Below are 27,115 nucleotides of genomic sequence, written 5' to 3'. Positions count from 1 at the left end.
ACCGGGCTGGCCATAGTCTACTGAAGTCCCTTCGGTGCTGACGTAAGGCTGAGGGCTGAGGACTGAGGACGGGCACACTTTTGTTCTGTTTGCATCTCCTTTGGTCCAGCTGGAGAGCGATGAATGATGAGAACACACAATGTCATTTCCTAGCAAATCAAGGTCAAAAGACAGCAGGAAAAACCTGGATTAAACTCTGTCAACTTAGCCCAAGAGCTCTACCAAAAGGGGACAGAGCTTGGAATTTATTGGGCATGATATTATGTCCGTTCTCAGTTATATGCTTGCGTGTGTGTGTGTGTGTGTGTGTGTGTGTGTGTGTTTGCACACGCATGCATGCACAAATGCATGCCACAGCACTTATGTGGAGGTCACAGGATAACTTTTAGGATCCTTCTAAAATGATGGATCCCAGGAATTGAACTCACCAACGCAGTACAGGAACACAGTTTGGGTGGCAGCCCAAGATCCTGATTTATGTGCACAGTAAAGATTTACAATGAAACATCGTCAGTAGCTTGTTGGCAAGATGCTAGGATGGATCTAGGCTCATACCATAGTGGCCAGGCCAACAGGAAGCATCATGTCCCAAATGTCTGGCCTCGGTAGTCCCAGTGTCAGGTCTGCTTTCTTCTCTGTATTAGGAACAAGACACCCTGTCTAGTCCCCTAGGGAAGGGGAGTTGAATCCACTTTTGAAGGGTTTAACAAAAAAAAATATGAGAGCACATTAAAAATACCAGGGGAGCTCAGGATCTGACCCTCTCCCTGCTCTTATCCTCCTGGCTCTCGCAGGGAGCACCTCTGGTTTCCTTTGCTGCCTTCCTGCACTGCGTTTGCAGAGATGCCTCCACCTGTTATTTCAGGGCCGTCTGCAAGCGTGTTGTAAACGATACCAGGTCACGGCATTTATTTTTTCCATCTGTAGCTGCCTTCTTTGCTTAACCTTCTGCTGGAGAGTCTCACCCACAGGAGTCACAACTAGAGCACGCCTCGTCGGCGCGCTACTGCGTGGTGGTGCTGCCGCTGCTTGTCGGCGCCCATTGATGAATGTTCAGCCGCTTTCCGGTTTCTGGCTGTTACAAACAAGGCTGTCATGGATATTTATGTGTGTATCTTGGTGAATGTGAGACAGATCCGTGAGGCGTGCTTAACAAGGGGTTGCTGTGGGATTGAGGCTATGAATCTTAAATTTTACTAGAAGTAGCCAAATTGCTTTCCAGACTGGGTGAGTATAGCGAGCAGCTTCCTCAGCAGCGGGCGTGAGTCTCCTCTCTGCCCTTTCCCTGACGACACCCAGCATTTCAGTTGTTTTTAAGTGTTTGTTAGTCTGAATGCATTCTCTGCCTGTGGTCTGTTGAATGAGAATGGCCTTTGTGAGCTCATACCTTTGATAGCTCCTTCCCCAATTACTGGAACTATTTGGGAAGGATTAGGAGGTGTGGCCTTGTTGGAGATGTGCCAATGTGTTTGGCTTTGAGGTTTCAAAAGCTCACACCAGGCTCAGTCTCACATACTCTCTCGCTCTCTGCCTCCTGCTTGTGGAGCAGGCTTTCAGCTATCATGCTCCCAGCTGTGATGGCCATGGACTCACCCTCTGAAACGGCAAGCCCCTGTAAGCTCTCTTTTCTATATACTGCTTGGTTGTTGTGTCTTCACAGCAATAGAAAAGTAACCAAGACACTGCATGTGGCCTTCATTTCTGTTCTCTGCCTGTCACTGAAACTCTACACCTTCCGTATATTTATATTGATATATTTCTGATTGATTTTATATACTTGTTCTTTTGGGATGACTGGGCATCCTCTTTGCCTCATTTCGTCTTTTTTTTTTTTTTTTTTTTTTTTTTTGGCCAGTCTAATTTTGTTGTCTGACTTACGCATGGCACTTGTGTTTCGCTCTGACTACTTTCAGTGTGGCACAGGGCTAAGAGTGTGGACTTGAGGGCCATCCTGCCAGGATTAAATCTTTGGTTCAGTCCTCCTCTGTGGCTTTGGCTGAGCTAATTCATCTGCACAGGCCTCATTTTCCTCCTTGTGAATGGGGCCAGGAGGGGTAAGAGGTTTGTATCTGTGAAGCAGATCTCTGCCCCCCTTCTACTGTTATCGCAGAATTCCACAGATTGAATAACGTATAAAGAATAGACATTTCATGGCTCACGGTTCTGCGGTCTGGGAAGGGACTGGAGTCTGATAAGACGTGTATCACCCATGGCAGAAGATGAAAGGGGAAGACAGAGAAGGAGACAGAGAAGAGGGCTGAGCTCATCTTCCATCAGAAACCCATTCCTGTGATAACTGAACCACTCACTCTCTTGATACCCACATCAGCAGATTCCTGAGGATAGAAACCTCCTGACTTAAATACCTTTGAAAGGTTCCACAGCTCAACACTGCCTTTGGATTGGGTCTCCGGTGGGTGAACTGTGGCAGACACAGCTGAACCATAGCAGATGATGAGCTTCGTCTAGCCCTGCCCTTCGAGGTCACATGGGAGCCTGTACCCAGGCATTGCTGCCTTGTCCACACCCACTGTGCCTTCCTTTGATGGGCTGGCTGGCTGGCCCTGCTGCGCTTGGATCTCAGCCTTCTATAAAGCCCTTCCTTCAGTCCCCAAGCTGCCTGAATAAAAACCAAAATCCCAGCCTCCCCCCAGGGGACACCTGGGAATTGGAAAGCATCAGGCTCCCCACAGCAAAAATAGAAGCATCATTGGCTTTGGGAAAAAAAAGATGACAGTGAGAAGGGAAGCCAGCAGAAGTGACTGAGGAGGCCGGGGAGCCCTCAGTGATCCCGAGCACCTTGAGGTTGGAGGCAGCTGAGCTGATCTGCCAGGAAAGCTGCCCCTTTCTCTTTCATCCGGGCCTCCCACTGGCATTGCTGTTGGTCTGTGACATCCACAGTCTTGGCATCTGAGGCCCAGCTTTTCATGCCTCCGTGTTGCACTGTCCTCTGGCAGGACTCCAGAAAACAGGATGAGTTTAATGTGGAGAATCATTGGGAAAATATGTCAGAGATTATAGGGAAGGCAGATCTGCCAAGAAGGGTACAGAGAACTGTGCTCCGTCCCATGATGGCATCGGCTACACAAGGGCAGAGTTACCAAAGTGCAAAGTACAGCTGAGGCAGGTGACCGCCGGTCCCAGAAGACCTGTCAATAAAGTAGCCCGGATTTGCAGTCAGGCCTTGGTCAGGACATGCTCCGAGAAGTGTTGTGTAGACTCTACTTACACACTAAGGTACTGTGCCATCACTGATCATGTAATCTCTGTCTAGTGTCACGTGTGTGCCATTTTATGTCACGTGGATACTGTGACATCTGTCATCAGTGTGGTATGTTACTGACCAGCTGTTGTTGCGTCCTGTGTGACTGATGGTGCCTTGGAGTAGGCTCTGCAGAAACAGATGCTGGGCGAACCCCAGAGGGAGGTTCAAGTGCTGTCCCGTTGATGCATTTCTGAGAGAGAAATGGCTGGTGTTTAGAGGACAAGTTTCTGAGCATTGAACCAATAGTCCACATCTGTACCCTCAACTCTGTCTCCAGGGGTGGTATCAAGGGTTCTGCCAGAGGCAACACTCACCTGGAAAAAACTAGTCTGAACCGGTGGAGACATCTCCCACTCAATCTCTTGCTTTCAGAGCTGGAGCAGGAAGTGAGAGGCTGATAGCTCAGTGTTGCTCGTTGCCACGGCTCAATCACCTCCAAACTTTGAATGATATATCTTTCCAAGTCTGGGCTTCGTATCCATTTTAGTAACGGCAGCTCGCACGTTATTTTTAAGTCTCTCCAGTAGCGTAGTCGGCAGCACCTGCTGTAACAAGCAGTTGTTTTTGAAACTTCGAGATCATCAAAGACTCACTTTAAATCCAGCTTGTTCCCAAAACATTTGCACAAATAAGAGTCTTGAGAGTTGAGCTTTTTATTCTGAAGATGCAGCTTGCACAGGAGGAAAATAACACACTCTCATCTTTATAAATAGAGTTATTAGCATCGAAGACTTCACTTTGCAGTCAGCTTAGGGACTTGGTGATTCAGAATCTTAACATCTTTCTTATAAACAGTACCTGGGCCCCCACTGTGACCATCTCTCCTTCCCACTGGCCCTGAGGACCTGGGGACCCTTTCTGAGCTCAGCCTTTCTTTGTTCCCAGAAACACCGCTAAGACTGGGCTCTTGGAGTTGTGCTTCTGGGCCCCTTTTCTTCTTTGTCCTGGAAGAAACCTGTTCTGTCCACCTGAACACAGTCTCTGTGTATCACATCAGTTAGTGACAGCCAACATGGTCTGGGGCCATCTATTTTCCTATCCTAGGAAGCCCCATCCTGGGTGATGTGTGGGTCCTGCTCCATCTGTGGAGATGTGAGTCGTCTTGCTGCATTCTTCCCAGGGCACTTTGGACGGGGTCTCTAGTACTAGGAGACCCAGAACACCATCTATTCTATAGCCCACCTGCCCAGTGCCTGCTTCTCTCAGTGAAGCAGCCCCAGGACAAGCAACTCAACCAACATGAGTTTGGTGCTAGGGTATGTCATAGGGGTACAGGAGGATCCCTTTGTCTGTGATGCTTCTGGACCTAGGCCAGCCCTGCCAGCGGGGACTCCTTGAGGCATCCCAGGGCCTCTGAGGTGTGAGGCCAAGTCCTGTTCATAGATAGACATCTGGGTTATTGCAGGGTTATTATCCCACTTCACGTTCTACTCTTTCCCGATCTTGAGCACAGAGTTCTAGACATCCCAAAACTGAGCCCAGCATCTAGCCGTTTACAGTGTGGAGTATTCCAGTCAGCACACGGATGTTCCTGCGTAGCTCTGTGGTCAGCAGGTTATTAGTGGCAGCCAACCAGCCTGCTGCCGCTCTAATGGTGATTCCAGTGTGGCTGGATAGGATCAGAGTTCTCAGGTCTAACCAGTGGGTTAGATGTGTTCGTGTCTCCATTGTCCTGGTTCCACACCCCTTCCAGGTCTGGGACTTTATCAAGCTGTGACAGTTGCCTTACATTTCCTAAGAAAATGGTTTCTAGGTTGCTTCTGATGTGCCCGTGCCACCCCTTTACGTACATGTGCTCTTTCCCTGAGGACCTTGGCTTTAGATGGATGGTTCAATGAGCTGCCCTGCCAGGGGTGGAAGTGGGGTGCTACCAAGCATATATATATATATATGATATTTATATATTTATTTGTATATGTATTTATTTGTGTATATATTTATATCTATTTGTATATATATTTATATAGATATCTTTATATATACTTTATATAACATTTATATATTATATATAGCATATTTATATATAATACATTTATATAATGCTTGTATTTATACTTATATATTTATTTATATGTATTTGTTTAACTATATATCTATTTATATGGATGTAGGTTTATATATTTATATATAAATATATATGTATGTATATATGTATATATGTGTGTGGCACATACACAGAGCACTCAGACACACACACACACACACACACACACACACACACACACAATCAGTAATCAGTAAATTCTGAGTCATTCCACTAAGGAATCTTTGCTTCCGGAATGCCCAAAAACCCAGCATTTGGAGTGCTGAGTTTGACCACAGAGTAGTTTATTCCCAGAACCTTGCATGTTGAAGAGCACAGGACCAATGGCGGCAGTTGAAGTGGTGTCCTGTGAGGAAGTTAATGAGTCCTGGTACCTGATTGCCAGAAATTATAATGGTTATCTTCCTGTGAGAAGCTGGTCCTCAGGAGCAGCATATGACATCAGATAGCTGAAAGCTATTTATTGGATGTATTATCTGTGTCTAATTCTCGTTGTGGATTGAACAAAAGCCCCGAGTGCCTTTGCTTCTGTGGTGGTTCCCAAGATAGGGTGTTGGGGGAGGCCCAGAGTCCTGGAGGATCCTAAGGTAGGCATGGGGAAGGAGGAATCCTTTGGCTTGAATTTGCGTTATCTTTCTTGGAAAACTGAGCTTCGGGGAGGGAGCCGACCATCTCCTACCTCCATCCAAAACCAAAGCCTAGTCACAAATGCTAAGGCGGCCTGCCATGCCCACTCCTGGGGAGGGAGAAGGGAATGGGGAAGAGTTCAGCAGTGATAGGAATGGCCGGACACAGTAGAAGTGAGAGAAGCCCAGGTAACCCCAGCAGGCATGCTATATCTGTGTCCTTTTTAGCCGCTGACAGGAGCTGGAATATGTTTTGATGATTCAGTTACCTAGAGGGATGGCTACTGACTCTTCTGGCCTTCAAGGGCCTTCCCCTGCTCTCATAAAGGTCCTGGAGAGAGCGTAAGAACCTGGTGTGGTGTGGGGTCCAAGTGGTAGGTGACCTTGCATTTGAATTAAAGGGCTGCTGGGAAACTGGAGAGGATAAACATGAAAAGCATGCAAATGAAGTGCATCAGAGTGGACAGGAGCCCTGACTGCACATCCACCAGGGACGGCTGCGTGGAGCCTATAAATAGGCTCTTAAAGCCTGGTTCTAAATTGAGTTCAGATGTGGGCCTGCTTCCTCGCATTTGTGTAAGGTATAACACACCCCACCGTTCCCAGGCTGGAGGATTTTGTGCTTTCTTGGGGACTCTATGTGGAGCAGGCGGGGGATGTGCAGCTCCAGATGAATGAGACTCTGTCCTGTTCAGGGGCCTCAGAGGAGAAAGAGCTTGCAGAGAGAGAGAGAGAGAGGCTCTCTAGGGAAGGAAGCTGCAGCAGTCCTCCGTGGGCAGGGAAGGGAGTCCCTGGATGACTTCTGGGCTTCTCCCAGGTGACCCTGTTCAGGTAGAAGAGTGCAGAGCCGATGCACACAAGGACCTCCAAAGGCTCACAATGAATCTCGGTGATGCCAGATGGTCCAGAATGGCAGCCGAGACACATCCTTAAGGGGAGGGGTGTAGCCTGTATGGTGGGGTGGGGAGTCTGGTTTCTCGGCCAATCTTCCTGGGGAGGACAGAGGCTGTCTCTCTTCCCACACCACTCCATTTTCTGTTATGCCAATAGACACCTATGGATGGATGGGTACTTTCAGGGGAAAGATGCTTTATGTTGGTTCCTGGTTCTGGAGGTCCAGGGTTAGAAGCTACGTATTGGGATGGCCATTCTGCTGGCAGCAGTCCCAGGGGTGCAGGCACAGCCTCAAGTGGTGAGCAAAAGAGCAGGTCACTTGTACCTTCTTCTGATAAAGCCACCAGTGTGAGCTGTGAGAGCCCAAGATGGCTGGTCCTGTCCTGATCGTCTCCCAAGGTCCCTGTACCCCCAGCACCTTCCTCAAGCACCATGGGCAGAATAAGTCATCATCACTAAATATCTCACAGCACAAACTAAACTCCGACAGGGTTATAAAGGACAAGCTGTCTCCAGATCTCAGCACTGGCTGACTAGCTTGGGACCTCAGAGAGCCACCTCGCAACCAACAGAGGAGCAGTGGTGCCAGTTCCTCATGTGCGAGTGAAGTGTTTTGCTCACAGAACTGTACCAAGCATGCTATGCACCAACTCAGTAATTAATTGATTCTGAAGGATCCTGGTAGCAAGCTCGTACTATGTACCAGGACGTTTATTTGATGTGAGTGTGGCTCCAGTTGCTATCCTGGGGGTTCATTAGATGCCACTTATCCAACTGCCTTTCAGATAGCTTTTTCCTCTTCTCTTCTGCCTGCCTTATTTTCCTAATGTGATGGATGATATGTGTGCATTCTACTCTCCCTATCTTGCTCCCTCCCCATTGTGTGTGTGTGTGTGTGTGTGTGTGTGTGTGTGTGTGTGTGTAGGCCAGAGGTCAACCTCAGGTGTCGCTGCATAGGTGCGACCTATCGTGCTTTTTGAGATAAGTTCTCTCATTGGCCTGGATGTGGCTGGCCAGTGTGTTCCAGGGATCGGTTTATCTCCACCTCCCAGTGCTGGTGTTTCAAGTACAAACCATGGTTGGCTTTTCTTTGTGTGTGAGTGGGAGGGGAGTGGACCTTGGATCCTCATGGCTGTGCTGTCATTAAGCACTGTGCTAACTGACACAGTGCTCAGTAGTCACTTTCCTTCACAGTCACCCAGAGGCTGTGCAGGCTTTCGTTGAGGCACACGCAGGACGCAAGCAGCCCGTACTGACTGCACTTTGGGAAGTGAATATGTGGTTGAAGCGCTTCCTTAGTGCACCTCACATGGGTGTGATAAAGAGGCCAGCATCTGTAAGGCTACATATACACCAGACCTTTGGGAAAGACTTGTGCAGCTATGTGAATACCAGGCCCCTGCCACTTTAACAAGGGCACAGAGGTGAAGGATCTGTGGGTCCCTTTCCAGTCCTTTAGAGGATTCTAGTCATCGTTTTTTTCTGGGCCTGAGGCGTTCTCCTGGGTTAGGTTGGGACAGATGAAATTCTCCAATGCTGGGAGGACCTGCTGCTAAGATTGTCTGCCCAGGGAACTGAGAATGGCCATCTGGCTTTGTTGGAAATGTGATCATGCAAGTCCAGAGTAGAAGCTGTTGTTTGCTCCCACCAGTAGATAAGACCCATTTCTTTCTCCCCGGTGAATGAAGCCACACTCTGTGACCTCTGACCTCTCAGCAGGTAGAAGATGAGCACAGCTCCCTATGAACTATGAAGCCTCTGCCCCAGGTTTCTGCCTTGGAAGGCCTTAGGACGCAGCCTTTTAAAAGGCAGCAGTGGAGCTGGGGAGATCAATGAGTAATGTGTTTACCCTGCAAAGAGAACAACCTGAGTGTGGAACCTCAGGCATCCATGTAAAACTCGGGGTACAGTATCCTAGGTCTGTAACCTAAGCTCTAGGAGGGCAGAGACCTGAGGACACCTGAAGTTACGGATTAGCCAGTTAGTGAGCTCTGGGCTCAGAGAGACTGTCTTAAAAATAAGGAGAAAAATTGGGGAGGAAGAAGCTTGATATTGGCTTTTGACCTTCACATGCAGGCACACATGCATGTACACACACATACATACACACACACACACACGCACACACACCACAAAAAGTAAAGAAAATCCTTTATGTTTTCATCATTTTAGCTGAAGCATATGGAGAAGGGGGATTAGAGTCAATTCTGAGGACAGATAAACCCTGCTTTCCTTCCTGATGCAACCCAGGTCTGTTGGGCTCTCATTTGTAAAGCAGTCTCTGTGTAGGGAAGTTGAGGGGCCTGGTCCTCTTTCCAGTTCTCTAATGAACCTCATGGCCAGGAGGGAGGGCAGAGACCCTTGACTGAGAGAGTGAGGAAATCCCTTCTCTTCTTTCACCAACTCTTCATTGTCCCCCAACCCTCCCTTGGACCCCAGCCTTCTTTGAAAGTGTCCTAGAACAAGGGTTCTGTAACTGCTGGGGTCAGGCTTTGTTGTGGAAAGATGCATATTCATGAGGCCTTTGAAGAGCTTCATTAATATGCAGGTAGCCTCTCCTTCTAGAAGGGTACATAAGCCATCATTATTTACCCAACACGGTTTTTTCTAAGGCAATAATCGTGCAGTGAAATGGCTAAAGAAACATTTTTAATTATTTGTTTAGGGTCCTCTCATTAGAATTATAGTTCATTCACTTTTGGAATCCTCACTTTTAAATTTGCGTGCATGGAAGAGCCCCGTTGCCATTTCTAGAACTAAGTCATTTCTTCTGTTCCTTCTGCTTTATTCCAGGAAGACTGGATCACCAGGAGAGTTCTCAGGACATTATCAAGGCACTCATTTCTGGTAAGACATCAGAAGCAGTCTTGCATGGAGCTAGATGGTCTTGCCTACAATTCCTTCTTGCTTTCGCCATGTGCAAACTGGGATTGCCTCAGCAGAAGAATAATACAGGGCAGATGGACCAGTTCCATGTCCATTTCCAGAAAAATGAAGGAGCATAGTTCTGTGTTCCTGAGCACAGATCTTTGAGGCTGGTGTTTGATTGACTGCCAAGGAGTAGACAGACCCTGAGCTCACCACTGCTCATTGGCTTTGCCTGGAACTAGCCTTTGCCCACCACATGACATATAGTAGTACAACCCCCCGCCCCCAAATGCAACAAAAATAAAACAGCAATGACACACACAGCAAAGAGTTTAGCAAAAACATTTCTAAGTCTAAACACTCTGAAATCCTAAGCACATCTAGTCCCAAGCGTCTTAGATAAGGGTTACTCAACTTGTAGTATGCTTTGAGAAGCCAGCCACTGGGGAATGCTAGGAAGTCAAGCACAAGACATCCGATTTAGATCAGAAAGAAGCCAGGCAGTCCCAGGTTACTATCTGCCTGTGTTTGTCCTTTAGGACTGGCATGACAGAGCTTGAGGCCAGCCTTGTGTTTGCAAAGGGGAAGGTGGAAAGGTAAATTCTGGATTGCGAGGGAACTGGCTTATCTTCCTGGGCTGGAAGTGTAGTACCTGGCCTGGACATAGGGAACCTGCTGGATGGGCCAGGGTGTGGTTGGAGAGTAGGGGAGGACTGTTAAGGTCAGGAAGCCAAGCATTACACCATCTCTGCCAACTAACCCAGAGCCAGTCAGCCCTCTGCTCAGCTCCATGATGACTTCCTCTGGGTTTATGACAAGGAACAGTCACTGAACTAGGATGGAGTAACAGTGCTGTGTCAGTCACAGGGAGGCGATCGTCTGTGGTTTTCAGAAGGAGAGGGAAACTTTGAGTATCCTGGGTGGGGAAACTACGTAGCAGTTCTTAGGATGAAGAAGAGACTTAGTGGGGTAAGGGTGGGATTCTGGAGTGAAGGCTCTGGTAGTACAAGTCCATGGATCATATGTAGTGGTTTTGTTTGTTTGTTTGTTTTTGTAAAGCAAGGTAGCTCTCTCAGTTTCCCTTTCTAATCCAGCATCTACCTCATGTTTGAGGGGTTACTCAGAAGACCGGTGCTCTGCACAGGCAGGAATTCCTATGCAATACATTGGCAAAGTTCTTGTCACAAATGTCGCGGATATATCGTGCTGTGGCTCTTGGCTGTGGTGCATTCATAAGCAGTTAGGAGTTGTGGAACAGTCAGAGCCACTCTGGGGGACAAGGTGGAGCTCAGAGTTGTTCTGTGTCTTCTAATGGGTCTCGGCTGGGTGTTTCTCAACTGGTTCTCTGTCTTCAGTTTTTCCGTACTCTGTAGATTGACTCTGTGCTCTCCGTAGGCCTTTCCCGTCTCATTATATTTTCTGTAAAGAGTTGTGCACATATTTCACCCTCGATCTCAAGAGGTACATCAGGCCTTTCTCAGCTTTGAAAATGTTAGAGCATGGAGGGCCGGGTTCTGTAAAGGGACAAGGCTTTGCTTGTAACTTGTGGGGAGGACAGCTTGTGAGGGGTGGCCTTCATAATGAGGATGTGACCTCATGACTTGGAGGGAAATTCTAATTGTTTGGAGCCTGGGCAACCAGTTCATCCCTCCTAACCTCCAGGAACTATCCCCTGGGAAACTGGCTCCTCAGAATCTTCCAGAATAAACACCAGGCATATCACAGTTCAAAGTAGAAGGTTCTGGGTTTTTTTTTTTGTTTTTTTTTTTTCCTTTTGAGACTCTAAAAAGTCCTGATGGGATTTTGTGTGCCCTGAAATACTGACAGAAGATCTGCACCAGTTGCAATAGCCGAGGCCCTCCAGAGCGCCCTTACCTTCTGCAGTGCGATAACCCATCATTAAAGTAAGCGTGCTCATCACCCTTCCCTACCGTGTCCCTGAAGGAAAGCATATTCCTTCTTAGAAAGAAAAGTGGTGATGAAATGGACAGTTCTAAATGTCAATTATGGCAGAATGAATCTCTGCTTGGAGAGTAGCAAAAAGAACCAAAGGCCTGGCTTTCGATCTTTTTCTACTGCTAATGGAGCCATTTTATGATCGCAGAATACTAATACCCATGATATGCCTGTGTCTTGTAGTAAAATAACTTTATAGATGGGCTTCCACGTCCCGTAAAGATTTGAGATCCTTTTCTGTTTTTGCCTGGAATAATGGATCTGTAGTCCTCATTACTCTCTGCGTGTATATTGGGCCTCAATTGACAGAATGCCTGGGAAGTAAGGTCATCAGCTCAGTGGTTATCCTGCAGAATCCCCGAGACTCAAGTAAACTGTATTTAAACTGTAGAGGGATCCAAGTATCAGGAATGAGGTGTTGCAGTGATGAAGATGGCTGCTGGACTAACCAGAGCTGCTCCCGCTCCAGCACAGACATGTGTCAGGGCTATGTGAAGCCCTGACAACCATGTTTTAAAAAGCACACAGAGCTGGAGCACTGAGAGGGTGGCATTATGCCGGGGCTGTGGTTTCTGGATGTCGCGCTGCCGTGATTGAGACTGTGGTATTTGTGTGGTGGCAGAGGCCCCAGGTGACACAGAAAGTGACTCTTATGGTAAGACATTGTACGTGTGGGAACCTGGGAGGGCTGGGCTGTGCTATGATCCCAGAGGCAATGGTCCTGCTTGGTATTTTCCCTATTGCATGACAAGATGCCTGTCTTAGTTGCTTTTCTATGGCTGTGATAAAGCAGGCTGGGTAAGGCAACATGTGAGTGAGAGCATTTAACTTGGCTAACAGTTCCAGAGGTTAGAGTTTAAGACTGGGTGAATGAAGGAAGAGCTGAGAGCTCACCCCTTGATCCATAGGCACGAGGCAGAGGGCGTTAACTAGGAATGATGTGGGCTTTTGAGACTTCAAGGTTCCCTCCAAGTGACACACCTTCTCCAACAAGGTCATACTTCCTAATCCTTCTCAAACAGTGCGACCAACTGTGGACCAAGTATTCAAACATACGAGCCTATGAGGGCCATTGTTGTTCAATCCACAACAACATAACTTGATGAAGACAACTTGAAGGGGGAAGAAGTATTCTAAGCTCATGGTTTCGGAGGTTTCTGTCCAGCATGGTGGGTGGGGTAGGCGTGTGAGAGGATGGCAGATCTCGGGAGGTGTGGTAAGACATTTAATTCATATTATGGTGTCCATGGAGCAGAGAAAGAACCAGAAGCATCAGTTTAACCTTCAGCAGCCTGTCCTTAGGGAGATTCTAGTTTTCCAACCAGATCCCAGACTCCTAAAGTATCTACTATTTTCCACAATAGTGACTCTAGCTACAGGTCAAGAATTCACCATATGGACCAGTGGGAGATGCTTCAGAATTTAGCAGTGACCTGCAGGACAACTGATTGGTTATGTAGCAAAAGGTAAAGTGGGATCCCATATTATAGCCCACATGGATGAGAAGACCTGTACATGAAGAAGAAAAGTTTAAAGTACAAGGAAGACATTCCACGCCCTCTCTCAAAAGAACAATTAATTATATGTCAGTAAGCACTTTAAATAGACCAAAGTCCCAGTAGTCATAATGGATTACTGTACGAGATTAGCTTTTAGTCTGTGCAAAGAAGTCTTTTAAATCAATAAGGAAAAGATAAGAGAATTGAAAAATGGACAAATATCATGAAAAGAAGACAAATGAACACTTCTCGTCTTCAACTGGGAGGCTGCCAAGGTAGACAATGAGACGCGGTTTCTTTCACACCCACATTTTGGCAGATTTGGATAAACCAAGAATGTGATGAGCAAGGAAGGCTTTCATACCTCACTTATTGAGGGCAGATTGGTTAAAAGCCCCCCAGAGAGCAATTGCACAGTTTATAAAAAGAACAGAATGTAGAACCCTGTGACCCAACCATTCCACGCTTAGGCGTGTATGCTTTTTTGTTGGTCATGGGTTAGTCAACGTTTCCCAGAAAATCAGAAGTCATGAGATCAACCTCAGGATCTGCCAATCTATTAACCTATCATTTACATATCTTAAGATTCACTATAAATGGGTTTATTGTATTACAGTTACTGGCTCACATGTAACAAGGTCCTGCGATCTGTCACAAACTGGAGATCCAGCAGAGCCCATGGCCACATAGCCCCAAGAACTAGAGTGTGCAGTGAAGCTTTCTGCCCAGGCCCGACAGCCTCATAGCACAGAGGGCAGGGCACCAATATCCAGGCTCAAGCAGTCAGACAGAGAGCAGTTCCTGTCATTTCTTTGCTCTATTCCAGCCCTCCTTGGATTGCTGGAGGCCCCCTAAGCCCGTGAGGGCCATCTGTTTTTCCCAGGTCACCAGTACAAATGCACATCTTCCAAAAAAAAATCCCAAGAGAGGTGGCCAGAACTCACAATGGGTATGGCCCAGTCAAGCTGACACATAGAAATTACCATAGACCACGTTGAACTTTATTTTCAAATGAAATAAAGACATAATAGAAGCTGCCAGGGCCCTTTCTACATAGAGAGAATGTCTTTACTGATGTTGTGAGTCTAGCAGTTAGGGAAATTGATAATAATTATGGTTAAGCCTGAATGGTGAGGTCTCATGGGTCTTTGCCTCTCTGTTCTTTGTTCTCTTTATCTTATAAAGTCGATGGAAGAAGAGGTTGTGGTAGGACTGGGGAGATGGCTCAGTTGTTAAATGCTTGCCTTGTAAACATGAAAACTGAAGTTCGATGCTCATGACCCACTTACAAAGGCCTGGGTGTGATGGCACCTGTTTTTAATAAATACCAGACTGGAGAGGTAGAGACAGGTGCATCCCTGGGGTTTCCGCAGCCCGCCCAGGGAGCAACTTTGTGTCCAATAACAAGATCTAGGGACTGGCAAGACAGCTCAGCCAGCTCTTGTTCCTAAGCCAGATGACCTGAGTTTAATTCTGGGAGAAAAGTGAGCTCCTCAAATTGTCTCCTGACTTCCAAACTCTCACTGTGACACTTCTTTGTCTATACACATATACGAATAGACATATAAATATAATAAAAGAATCAAACACAATTAAAAATAAAGCACAAATGGTACCTCAGGAATGGCACCTGATTTTCTCTTTATGTGCATATGTACCTGCCCACACATAGTCACATACACAAGATTGTGTGTTCATGTGTGCACCCCGACACACACACACACACACACACACACACACACACACACACACACACACACGAGATGCTGTGGTAAACACCACATCTGTACTTGTGTGTTCCTCTGTGCAACCTTGCTTTCATTTCCTAGTGGACCTACTAAGTGGCTGGCTTCTGGCCCCACCTTTTCACGGATGGTTCTTCATTAGCCTCCTCCCTGTGGTGTTGGGATTTCTCATGAGCCAGGCTGTGCTCAGTGATGTAGCCCGGTGTTTTCAGCCGCTATATTCCAGGTTGCTTTGGGCCATGTGTGGCTCATCTTTCTCTCATGAACTTCTGAATTTCTTCCCAAACAAGGCTCACAACTCAGCCTTTGGGGTGTTGGTTGGAAGCCTGAGCCTTCTGTTGGTCTTCTGCTCCTGATCTCTAATATTGGTGTGGACTCCCATGACCGCCGTTCCATGTCCTTAGCCCAGTGCTTCATGGGTAATAGGAGACCTGGAAGTACGGGGTCATTATTTAATTCTACCTTCTTAGAATTAATTATTAGAATTCAAGAGTTGTGGGTTTGGTGGGGTATGCAGCTGATCCCGATGGGTGCCCTCTGATCCCGAGTGTCGTGGTGGCCCTGATTATTTGTTCTCAGATTCCAAATGTGTTTTCAAATATTTGGAAACTTCTTCTCTAACACTGGCAGGTTTTTTTTTAAGTTGCATTAAGAGAAGGGGAAAAAAATCACCAACACCCCTTGTAAAAAGATGAAAAATGTGCTAAGAAACTAGCATGGGGAGCTGCGGCTGGGTTGAGCACAACATAATTAGTGTGATTAAATTGAAGGAAGTCAGCCTTTTCTGTATGTAATTTTTCATTAATGATATTCAGATCGGGTTAATTATGTCCAATTCTAATTAATGACAGCACTGTGCAAGTAGGCTTTCCCAAACTGTATTCTGTGGAGTCCCATGAGACAGTCCTGAATATAGTCCACATATCCCCAGCCGGACAGTCCCCAAGAGTCACGCTAAATACAGGCCTTGGGAAGTTCTGTAGGGAAGAAACCTACTTACTTCAATCAGGTTCACCTCTCCAAGCTTATTTCCATTACTTGTGCTGTGAATTACCCATGGAATTGTCAAGATATACAACACCTACACTTTGGACCCTTAGGGAATAACAGACCACCCCTTTTTTTTGGGGGGGGGGAGGTAGGAGTGTCAGCAGTTCAGTTTTGGAATGTGCTAGAGCCATAGAGGATACGTAGGATTCTTAGCCTGCCAGCCAAGGCTCAGCCCCAGGCTCAGCAGGAATGGGGTTTAAGAGATTGTGACGAAGCAGTTTATGTGGTGATGCAGTCTGTGTAGGCAGGCCTGAGATCCATCAGAAAGGCTGTGAAGAAGGGTGGCTGAGCTTCTTCCTTCATGGGCAAAGCTGCAGTCAACAGGCAGAACATCTTTCTAAAGAATGCCTCAACTCTGTGTCATGTTGAGTCCATGAGTTGAGAGTGGTGATACTTAGTAGGGATTAGGAGATGTGGCTTTGTTGGAGTGGGTGTGGCCTTGTTGGAGGAAGTGTGTTACTAGGGGCAAGCTTTGAAGTTTCAAAACCCTAAGCCAGGCCCAGGAGCTCTCTCTTCCTGCTGCCTGAGGATACAGAGGTAGAAATCTCAGCTTCTTCTCCAGAACCAGGACTTTCTGCTTGCTGCCATGCTGATAATGACTAACCCTCTGAAATAGTATGCAAGCCTCCAATTAGGTGTGCTTTCTTAGAATAGTTGACTTAGTCATGGTATCTCTAAGTCACAGCAATAGAACAGTAACTAAGAAAGAAGTTGGTACATACAGGTGAAGTATTGCTAGGACAGACCTGACCACGCTGCTTGTCAGCAGAATGTGGATTCTGGTACATCAGATTAGGAAAGCAGTTGAACACTTTAAGCAGGGATTGATGGGTTATATTTGTAGGAGCACAGAAGAAGATGATGCTTAGAACTATGTAGACTGTGATGGCCTGGCTCAAGGGGTTTCAGAGGGGAATACTATTAGTAAGTGTCCTAGAGATCATTCCTGTGTCATTTTGGCAAAGACAGTGGATGCTTTTTTGCCCTGCCCTAATAATCTCCCTGAACCTAGATTGAAAAGTTTTGGATTAATGGCTTTGGAAGAAGAGATTTCAAGACAGTCTAGTATCAACTGTGTACTATAGTTATTAGTAGTCACTGTGCAGATTTATAATGAAAAGGAACAGGCCAAGCAAAGAAAAAATGCACAGTTTGAGGAGAAAAGGGAGTACCTGGAAATGTAGAGGAGATAAGTCTAGTGCTCAAAGAGATAAAAAGTTTAAAGAAAAGCCTGATGCAATATGGAATAAAGGGAGTGATGACCTCAGGGCAAGATCCCATTCTGCGAAAGTGTCCAACTTCTAAAAATGGAATTAAAGAACCACTTCAGCAGTGAAGGAAGCCACCCACAATGCACTGTGTCACACTTTGAACGTCGTATAGTCTTTACCAATCCCAACACCACTGGAAGTCCAAAGTCTCTTTTGAGACGCTTCTAGTTTGGTTTCTGTATCTATGATAAAACATTCCCCAAGTAAGCAACTCTGGGAGGAAAAAGTTCTTTTGTCTCATACTTTACAATCCATTGTTGGGAGAAGCCAAGGCGGGAACTGAAGACAGGAGCTTGAGTCAGAAATCTAGGAGGAGAACTGACTGCTTACTGGCTTGCTCCTAACTTACATCCAGCTACCTTTCTTATATAGCCTGGGCCCAGTTGCTTAGAGATGGTACTGCTCAGAGTGGGATCAACCCTCGTATATTAGTGAGCAATCAAGAAAATGGCCTACAGACATGCCCAACCACAGGTGAATCTGATGGAGGCAGACGATGGCCTCTCTTCCCAGGTGTTTCAAGTTGACAACCAAGAATAGCCTTCACAGAGACTGGAGGCAATCTCTTAGCTGTGAGCTCTTATTAAAAAAAAAAAACAAAAAATCCAAGTTATATACTTTTAATAAACAATAACATAAAGATTACCACTCAAAAGAGGAATGGGAGCATAGCAAAGAAAGATCAGTCCATAGCAAGACCAAGACCTAGCAGGGCGAACATGTCCAGCCTCTGGGGCTTGTGATGGACTCTTCTAGGTTCTAAGTACATTGAGGTGACCTCTTCCCCCAATCTGGCTGTCCACAGTACGTGAAACCTCTCCCTTGGGGCAGATCAACTATATGCTTGAAGTTTCTTCTAAAGACTTCTATGGTCTTTGCATCATCAACATCCTGGGTCTCCCACTGCAATTTAGGTTTTCCCTTTCCAGCTCCATGCAGTGGCCTCAGGGCTGCCTTGCAGAGAACCTGACAGTGCTACATATTGCCTGGGTTCTATGACTTTCTGGACATTTTGGTCCTAGCCTCCAATAGTCTCTTGCATCTCTCATACCCATAAAACCAATACCGCATAGATAACAGTATATAGTTCTGTTGTCAGTTCATGAAATAGCCTGACCTTGGATGACCATTACAGTAACCTGTGTGTTTCTTTGAGGTTGACCCCGAGGAAGCACTTGCCTGTATGCTTGCATTTGGACAAGGAACCCCTATAGTGATATTCTTAATTTAGACTCTTTTGAATTAGTTTTTATTTCACAAGCAGGACCCTTCACTGGATGAAGTCTTGCTTTCAGGATACCTTTCCCTTTGTCCCAGTGCAGAGCATGCAGTGTTTTATTTTCAGTGATGCTAATTAATAGCAATGCTGCTTACAACCTGCCTTGACTGCATCTGTACGTTTTCTTTTGCAAACTATACCCTTATCCCTCTATTCCACTTGCTCTCCTTCATCGCAAACCTAGATAAATTCAATGTGTAGTAACCATACTACAGGGTAAATGCTTTCCTATTTGAAAAATTTTCTCACCAAACAAAGTACCTGATTACATTTTAATTCAGTCTCAAAGTCTCAGGACAGAGGCAGGATGAAGTGACATTCTTTCCCAGAACATAAGAACAGCCTCTATTCTTCACCCCTGAGAGAGTTCTCACTGCCCTCTTAAACCTTATGAGCTAGTCCCCCACTGTTTACATTACTCTTGGCATTATTTTCTTCTGACTCCCACTGGAATGGCACATTTAACTCTATTTAAAGTGCATTAGAAATTGTCTAGTCCAAAGTTCCAAACTCTTCCACATTCCCCTTACAGAATAACTCTAAAGACCTGAGAACCACATAGTCAGGTCTATCATAGCTAAGGTCCCACTTTTGGTACCAGTTTCCTATGTTAGTTACTTTTTTCATTGTTGTGGCAAAGCAACTTGAGAAAGGAAGCAAGGGTTTACTTCGACTTGAAGTGTGAGGGTACAGCTTCTGTGGTAGGGAAGGCATGGTGCCAGGTGGTTCCACAGTAGCAGAAGTGGGCATCTGGAACTCCTCACATGTGTGCAGATTAAGACACAGAGAGTCGACAGGCTCTAATATCTTGATGACTTCCCCCAGGGACCTGCTTGTTGCAGTAAGGTTCCACATCCTAAATGGTTCCATGGCTTTCCAGACAGAGCCATGAGCTGGGGACCAAGTGTTTAAACACGTGACTCCATGGGGAAACATTTCCCATTCAGATCACAACAGCTGCTATGCCCAAAGGTTGCTAGAATCCTATTACCATGTGGTATTTTTACTAATTTTTTATTTTTAAAATAATTAAGGTACTATTTTGAGATAACTTTTTTCATATCTTGTTGTGCTTATGAGTCATCCAGGGGCATTGAGGGCGGCTGTCATTTACTGACAATTGCTGTTCTATGTTTACATGATGTTGATATGCAAGACTTTGTATTTTTTTTCATTTGATGGACAAATATCCTTTTTCATTTTGTGGTCATTATTGATCCTAGGAATATCCTTATTAAGTTGGGTGCACACGATTGCATTTCTAAGAGAATATCTCTCTAGGGATCTGATGAAAAGGCTGTAGGACCTGGATGCATTTGTGTTTTAGTGAACAGGGCTAATCCATTTTCTGAAGTGGTTGTTCCAAATCCCACTTTCAGCTCTAAGTGCCAGGGTTGAGTTTGCTTCACATCTTGCTACTAATTGCTGTTGTCAGCTTTAATTTTATATCTGGCAGATGTGTAGTGAGATCCTGTAGCCTAAATTTGCATTTCACAGAATACTAATGAAGCTAAATATCCTTTTAGAACTTTCTTTATTGTTTTTGTAAATCTTACTTGAAGTCACTGTGCAGGTACTTCGCTCGTTTTTTTTTTTGTTTTTGTTTTTTTTTCTGCTGGCTTTTTCCTTATATTGCTTTGTTGGAGTTCATATATGTGTGCATTTGCTATATTTCTCCAACATGTATATGTTGGAGATGTAGTGTGTGTGTGTGTGTGTGTGTGTGTGTGTGTGTGTGTGTGTATGTGTGTATTGGAGAAATTTTTCTTAGATGCTTTCTATCTTATTTTCAGTGGTAGCTTTTGATGAAGGGTTATCAGCCTGTCGTTATGGTAAATGTCTCTTTAAGAACATTATACACTCCAAAAATTTAAGCACTCTGCAGTTCTTTTAAAAGATTATTAACGTTTAAGTTTTTGATTAATAGCTATGTATGGGTGTTTTACTTGCAAGTATGTCCCCATGGAGCAGGACAGATGCCCTGCAGCTAAAGTCAGTTGAGAGCCACCATGTGGGTGCTGGCAGTCAAACCCAGATCCTCTAGAAGAACAGCCAGTGTTCCTCACCACTAGGCCACCTCTTCAGCCCCTGTAATTAAAACTTTTGCAGCTTTGTTGTTTTCACTTTGAGGTGTTTTGTTTTTTGTTTTGTTTTGCTTTGTTTTGACTTCTGAATGCCTGAGTTGAAGTAGATGCTAAGTTTTGCTTTCCTTTTCTTGGGTGACCAGTGGACCCAGCATAATTAATCAATACCTTCACGGTTCTGTTTGAAGACTGGCGATTTTCAGAGCTCCTTCTCATCCTCTTTCTGCCCCACAGCCATCCTAAGAACGGTTGAGCACCATGGCTCTTGGTACTGATGACTTCGAACCCGTGAGCCCTGTTACTGCCTGCAGATTCCCCAAGGCCTAATTTCCTGACCTTCAAGGCCCCTCCCATTTTCTCCCTGGTTACCAGTGCCACATGTGGGCCAGCCTTCCTGGCTGCCTGTTCTCCTCCTGGCCATGTCATCCATCCTCCTCATGGTCATCCATCATCAGTCTCATGTCTGAACTGCATACATTTGGGTAGGAGGCCGATCCCACCTCCCTTGGCTTGATGTCAGCACTGGTGTCACGTTTTTCACAAATGAGATCACTGAGAGCATTCAGCCCCACTGGCCTATTTGTCGGAGTATAAACAGTGCAGTCTTAATTACCCCACTTTTACAAAATGCACTCGCTGCCCTGTTCAGTCCTCCAGTTGTGTTCTTTGAGAGTGTCTTACCACACTCATCCTTTGCAGTTCCACAGAAAATTCAGATTAAATCTCTCAGTTTCCATAAAAACACTTGTTTCTAAACATGAACCTTGCAGAAATCCTTCTGATGAGATCCGTTGGGGTACAGCTCCATCTAGACGTTGACAAGAGTATAATGGGAAGTCTTCTAGGCCCTGGATTTTTAATTTCTCTTCATTGTGGTTTTCCTCCTCCTTCTCCTCCTCCTTCTCCTCTTCCTCCTCCTCTTCCTCCTCTTCCTCCTCCTCCTCCTCCTCTTCCTCCTCCTCCTCCTCTTTCTTCTTCTTCTTTCTTTGCCAGGTCCAGCATGGCCTTGGTGGGGACAGACTGACATGGTCCCTGCCCCTGGGACAGGGCCAGCTGTGAGTGTCGATGGCTGCTGTGGACATATGGCTTGTTTGTGTAATAATGCATATATTTTCACGTTCCTCCAAGGAATGTTCTCCCTGATAACGTCAATGACTCCATGATAATGAGAGACAGCATGAGGGTGGGAGGCAAAGGTGTGGCTAATGTCTCAGCAAAATGGTAAATGCTAGGACCTTCAGGACCAGCCCTTTAGGTTGTAGAAAAAAACTCTAAAAACATGAGTTCAAACATATATAATTTCTTAACTATGCAAAAAATAAGGATGCAATATGAGTTATATGAGGGACTTCAGGAAGCTAACGCAACAGAAGCAGGTATACTGTGAGCCAACTTGTCAGAAAGATACTAAGAAAGGAGGTAAAGAGATTTAGGAAGTGGTCATTTCGGGAGATCCCACCCAGCTAAGGTTCGTTTTGCTTTGTTTTCTTTTTTGTTTGTTTGTTTGTTTTTGTATGCTTACAAAGGCAGCCGGATTCCTGAGTTCAGGGTTGGCCTGGGATAGAGCAAGTTTAGGCCCAGCAGTGGTAGAAATGGTAATTTCAGGACAGGGTTCCACCCACCTAGCTTAGCATCTGTGCTTAACAGAGGCAGGCAGATCTCTGAATTTTTTTGCAGTGTTAAAAGAAAATGTGTGCTTGCCATATCCTAAGAATTAAAGGGTTGGGATCCTGGGATGCTGATTCATAGGATAATCAAACAAGAACCTGAAGTAAATGACTAGATTTATATTTTACATAAAGGACTGGGCTTATTAGAATCTGCAAGAGATGAGCTGTCCAGGGAAATTTTTAGAATAGCAAGATAGAACACACACACACACACACACACACACAGAGAGAGAGAGAGAGAGAGAGAGAGAGAGAGAGAGAGAGAGAGAGACAGAAAGAGAGAGACAGAGAGAGAGACAGAGAAAAGACAGACAGAGTGGGGGATATCTATAGTAAGCCGATCAGAAAGAAAGAAGGCAAAACAAACAAAAAGCAGGCTGACTGGAAAGCTGTATTCAGCAGAACATAGGCCAACATAGCTGGGATCCAAGGTTTGTCTTCCAGTCAAGGCTGGTCCTTGGCTGGCCTGCCTGCCCTCCCTCCTCCCTCCTCCCTCCCTCCCTCCTCCCTCCCTCCCTCCCTCCTATCTTTCTATTTTTGTAATTTGGTGTATAGAGCACCTTTTTGAATTTTGAAATTGTTATTGTAAATGTGTTTAAAAATTGTTATAATTGGTTTCCCAGTTATCTATAAATATGTTTTTCTATATATTCAGAAATCTTACTGGACTTGGTCAACAATTCTGACAGTTATCTGTGTGCTATTTTAGATTTTTGTAGCTGTGAAGCCATACTGTCCATCAGCAGTAAGAGTGCTCCCTTTGGCACCTACTAAAAATCCCAGTTTGGTGGTTTCTCCCTTAAGGGAAGCTCTTCCTTCATTTCCTTTTGAAAGATGTGGTTATGCTTCCCATTTCCTTCTCAGTTTGTTTGAAGTACTCTGTAGAATTCAGAATATTGCCTACTGTTTATAGTCTGCTACAGGTTTTTAGCAGTAGGGGCTGCTGAGTTTTCTGAAGTACTCTTTTCGTATCTGATGACCTCATGAGCTGTCTCCCTGCTAGTTCCCTGGTGAAGTGACTCATTTTTAAATATTGAGTTAACCCGGAATCCTTAGGTCCAACCTCACTAGGTGTAATATGATATTTTTATATGTAACGCCTTTAAATCTGCTATGTTTTCTTAACATTTTTATTTGTAAATATGTTCAACAGTGCTTTGCTATGTTTTTCGACTGCAGCGTGAAGGGCTGTGTTTGGGATCGAGGCAATGGGTGGCCTCATAAAGTGTTAGAGGTGCTACCTACTCCTCTCCTCAATGGAGTTTGGTAAATATTGGCAGCTTTTCCTTCGTTTTACCTAAATCAAGGTAGGAGCTTTTAGCAGCTGTCAGTCAGGACAAATAAACGTATGTCCCCTTGCTCACTTGCTCTCTGACACACTTCAGGGCCGGCTCTTCCCACATTCGTTAGCTTGATTAAGACAAGCCCCAGCGTGCACGCCCATAGGCCAGCCCCCTGTAGACTCCTCAAGACTTTCCCCAGGTGAGTCTGTGGTGGGTCAGGTTGACAGCACTTACCGTCACCCGTGCTCCCAGTAATTTCTTCACCTCATAAGAACGTCACACTTGCTGCTGTTGAGTTGCTCATAGCGTTTATTTCTGTCTCATGAGAGCCGGCCACATTTACTCACTGATGCCCTTTTGTGAATGCTGGCTTCTCTTCTTCCCCCATCCCCATTCTCATCATTCTTTTGGGGGATTTATTAATTTAATTTCCCCCAAAGAATCAATATCTGGCTCTCTAGAGCCCCTCCCCCTTTTTTCTTTTGAGAAAGGCCTTGATGTATGTTTGTAGCCCTGGGTGGTCTTGAGTTTTCTGTAATATTCCCCACCCCATGCCTGAGGTTTTCCTATTTTAGATTTGCTATCTATTTCATTTTCTGGTTTTTAAAAAATATTTCTTCCCTTCCTTTTGTTTTATTGGGGATTAAACCCGCTGTTACTTTAAAATCACATGGAAGAAAAGAATAGATACATCCTTTCCTACTCCTTCTTTCTGACATATGAATATAAAGTTGCGAATGTCTCCCTAAACCGGCTTTGCCATTGTTGTTAAAGTTGTGGTAGAACTCAGGCGTTTAGCTTAGGTCTTAACATCCTGCAGCCTGCCGGTCAGTAGTGCTTTTGTATTTCTAGACCAATCTCTACAAGGTTTTCACCTCGCCTGTCTCCCCACCCACATCTTCTGGCAGGACCCCTCTGAAACCTGTGTATGGTGCTGACCTTTTTAGTTTCCCCATTCAAGTGGAATCAAAAAGGTTTGTCAACTTCCTTTGAGCTTTTAAAATAAACAATGGCGCTGGCTCATCTCTTGCTCTTCCCCTCTTCCCCCTTTGTCCCGTCTCTCCCCATTCCCTCCTCTCCTTCTCTCCCCATTCCCTCCTCTCCTTCTCTCCCCATTCCCTCCTCTCCTTCTCTCCCCCTCTCCCCATTCCCTCCCCTCTCCCCATTCCCCCCTCTCCTTCTCTCCCCATTCCCTTCTCTCCCCCTCTCCCCATTCCCTCCTCTCCTTCTCTCCCCATTCTCCCCCTCTCCCCATTCCCTCCTCTCCTCCTCTCCCCCTCTCCCCATTCCCTCCTCTCCTTCTCTCCCCATTCCCTCTCTCCCCCTCTCCCCATTCCCTCCTCTCCCCTCTCCCCATTCCCTCTCCCCTCCCCTCCCTCCCCCCCTCCCCATTCCCTCCCCTCCCCTCTCCCCCTCTCCCCCATTCCCTCCCTCCCCATTCCCTCCTCCCCCCCCTCTCCCCATTCCCTCCTCTCCTTCTCTCCCCATTCCCTTCCCCACTTCTCTCCATGTGCTTATGGCCAGCCTCCCCCCCCCACTACCCTCTTAATTCCCCTCCCCATGCCCTGAATAAACTCTATTCTATACTAAAAAAACAAACAAAAAACTAATGGATTTCATGTTAGGGACTTCCTCCCCCCTTAAGTCTGTTTTTTCTTTCTTTTTTTTCTTTTTTTTCGGAGCTGGGGACCGAACCCAGGGCCTTGTGCTTGCTAGGCAAGCGCTCTACCACTGAGCTAAATCCCCAACCCCCCCCTTAAGTCTGAATCATATTCCACTGAATATGAAACTATATTTTATTTCTCTGTTCATCCACAGCAGACCTCTATCCATGGCTACTATGAACAAGGCTACTGAGAGCATGAGCGTGAAGCATAGCTTTTGACACATTATATTTTCATCATTAACTAATTGTTGTAGTTTATCATTTGATCCAGGATTATTTTAAAGGAGCTAATTTGCTAATGTTTTGCATTTTTCCCCAAGTTGTGTTTTGTTGTTTATTTCTAGTTCAATTATGCCATAGTCTGAAAAGTCCTTTCGGTGTCAACGTTTTGAAACGTGTTTATTACATTTAGACTTTCCCTGTAATTAATTCTGATGAAGTATTCTGTGCGCACTGGAGTGTAGGTCCTCAGTTCAGGAGCGTGTGTGGCGGTGAGCGAAGGTTGCTAACTGTAGAGCTTCCATCGCTGTTTTCATTATTGACCCCATGGTTATATATCATTACCTCACCTCTGACTTAGGTTTGACTCTCTCTGGTTCTGCCAGTTCTTGCCCTGTCAAAAGGGAGCTGGAGTAACTGGGCACACATCTGTCCAGCGCTCACACTGGTGGGCCGCCGTTTTCAGTGTGAATTGCTTCTCCTTTCTTTGGGGATGCTTCTCTTTCTGAAGTCCACTTGGACTAATTATCAACACATCGATGCTGAACGGATAAGCTTTGGCATGCTTTCAGACACTCAGTGGTACCGGCTGACAGAGGCAGAGAGAGCCAGATGCTCCCTTAACCCACATTCATTTCTTTGTTGTTAGCCCCTGGCTGGATGGTACAGACATTGCAGCTGGTGAACCCAGGTCCATACGAGATCGTTAACTGAAGCCTGCCGTTGAGTTATATCTTTTTAGGCTTGTTTAACCTGTGACCATATTAAGTTCTGGAATTATGCCCATTGAGGCTTTTCCAGACAGCTATGTGAACCTTCCTTGTCTTTGGAGACCTTGACAGTTTGACAGAAATCTTAATCTTGTGGGAATGAGGTGCCATCTCCGTGAGAGGACAGTATCCACACGGGTGATTTGAAATTCTTTGTGGGGATATTTTTCTATGCTTCCAAATTATTCTGGTCTTGCTCATTTGTTTACACTCATGTGAACCTGGAATATTCATTTTATACTTTGGGTCATAAGCCACACCTACATGGTCGAGCATTTCAAATCTAAAAAATCCGAAATATAAAATGTTCTAGAGTGAGAGCCTATGGCAAGGCGGGCAGAGGCTATGTTGTCAGAGGGTGGAGTTGTAATGGCTAATCTTAAATGTCAGTTTGACACGTTAGACTAACCTGGGAGATGGGCCTCAAATATGTCTATGGGGGACTATCTTGACTGTATTGAGAAGGGAAGACGTACCCACTGCCAGCAGCACCATTCCCTAGGAGGGGTCCTGGAGCTGAGTCCATGTCTATACTGTTCTCTTTAATGACTGGGCATAATGTGACCAGCTATCCCAGGCTCCTTGCTGCCTGACTTCTCTGCCATGATTGATGGTACTTTGATATGTGAACTAAACTCAGTCTCTTCTCCCTTAAGTTGCTCTTGTCAGAACATCTTATCACAGCATCAGAAAGGAAACTGAGATGCTTACCATGAGTATTGCATAAATCACCTTCAAGCTATGTGTATAGTCTGTGAAATATTTAATGCCTTACTTAGACCCGATTTCTACCCTCAAGATTCTGATTCTGAAATGGAAATTACCTATGTATGTCAAGTAGGGGATGCATAAGCACAGTTTGTCCTGTTAATATGTGTTGGGGGTTGTTCTGGTGCTGCTATGTATTCTAATGCTAAATTCTGTAC

General features: G+C 45.5%; 1 protein-coding gene across 1 annotated transcript in view; it reads left to right on the top strand.

Annotated features, from left to right (window-relative positions):
- Positions 1 to 27,115, top strand: part of Apba2 (amyloid beta precursor protein binding family A member 2) — a 228,599-nt gene that overhangs the window by 104,257 nt on the left and 97,227 nt on the right. Inside the window, exon 3 of the mRNA XM_032893467.1 lies at positions 9,623 to 9,676. The gene's annotated coding sequence lies outside the window, so the exon portion shown is untranslated. The remainder of the gene's footprint in view (positions 1 to 9,622; positions 9,677 to 27,115) is intronic.

The sequence above is a fragment of the Rattus rattus genome, chromosome 2 (assembly GCF_011064425.1).
Source record: "Rattus rattus isolate New Zealand chromosome 2, Rrattus_CSIRO_v1, whole genome shotgun sequence".
Classification (NCBI taxonomy): Eukaryota; Metazoa; Chordata; class Mammalia; order Rodentia; family Muridae; genus Rattus; species Rattus rattus.
This window is presented reverse-complemented; position numbering and strand designations above follow the sequence as displayed.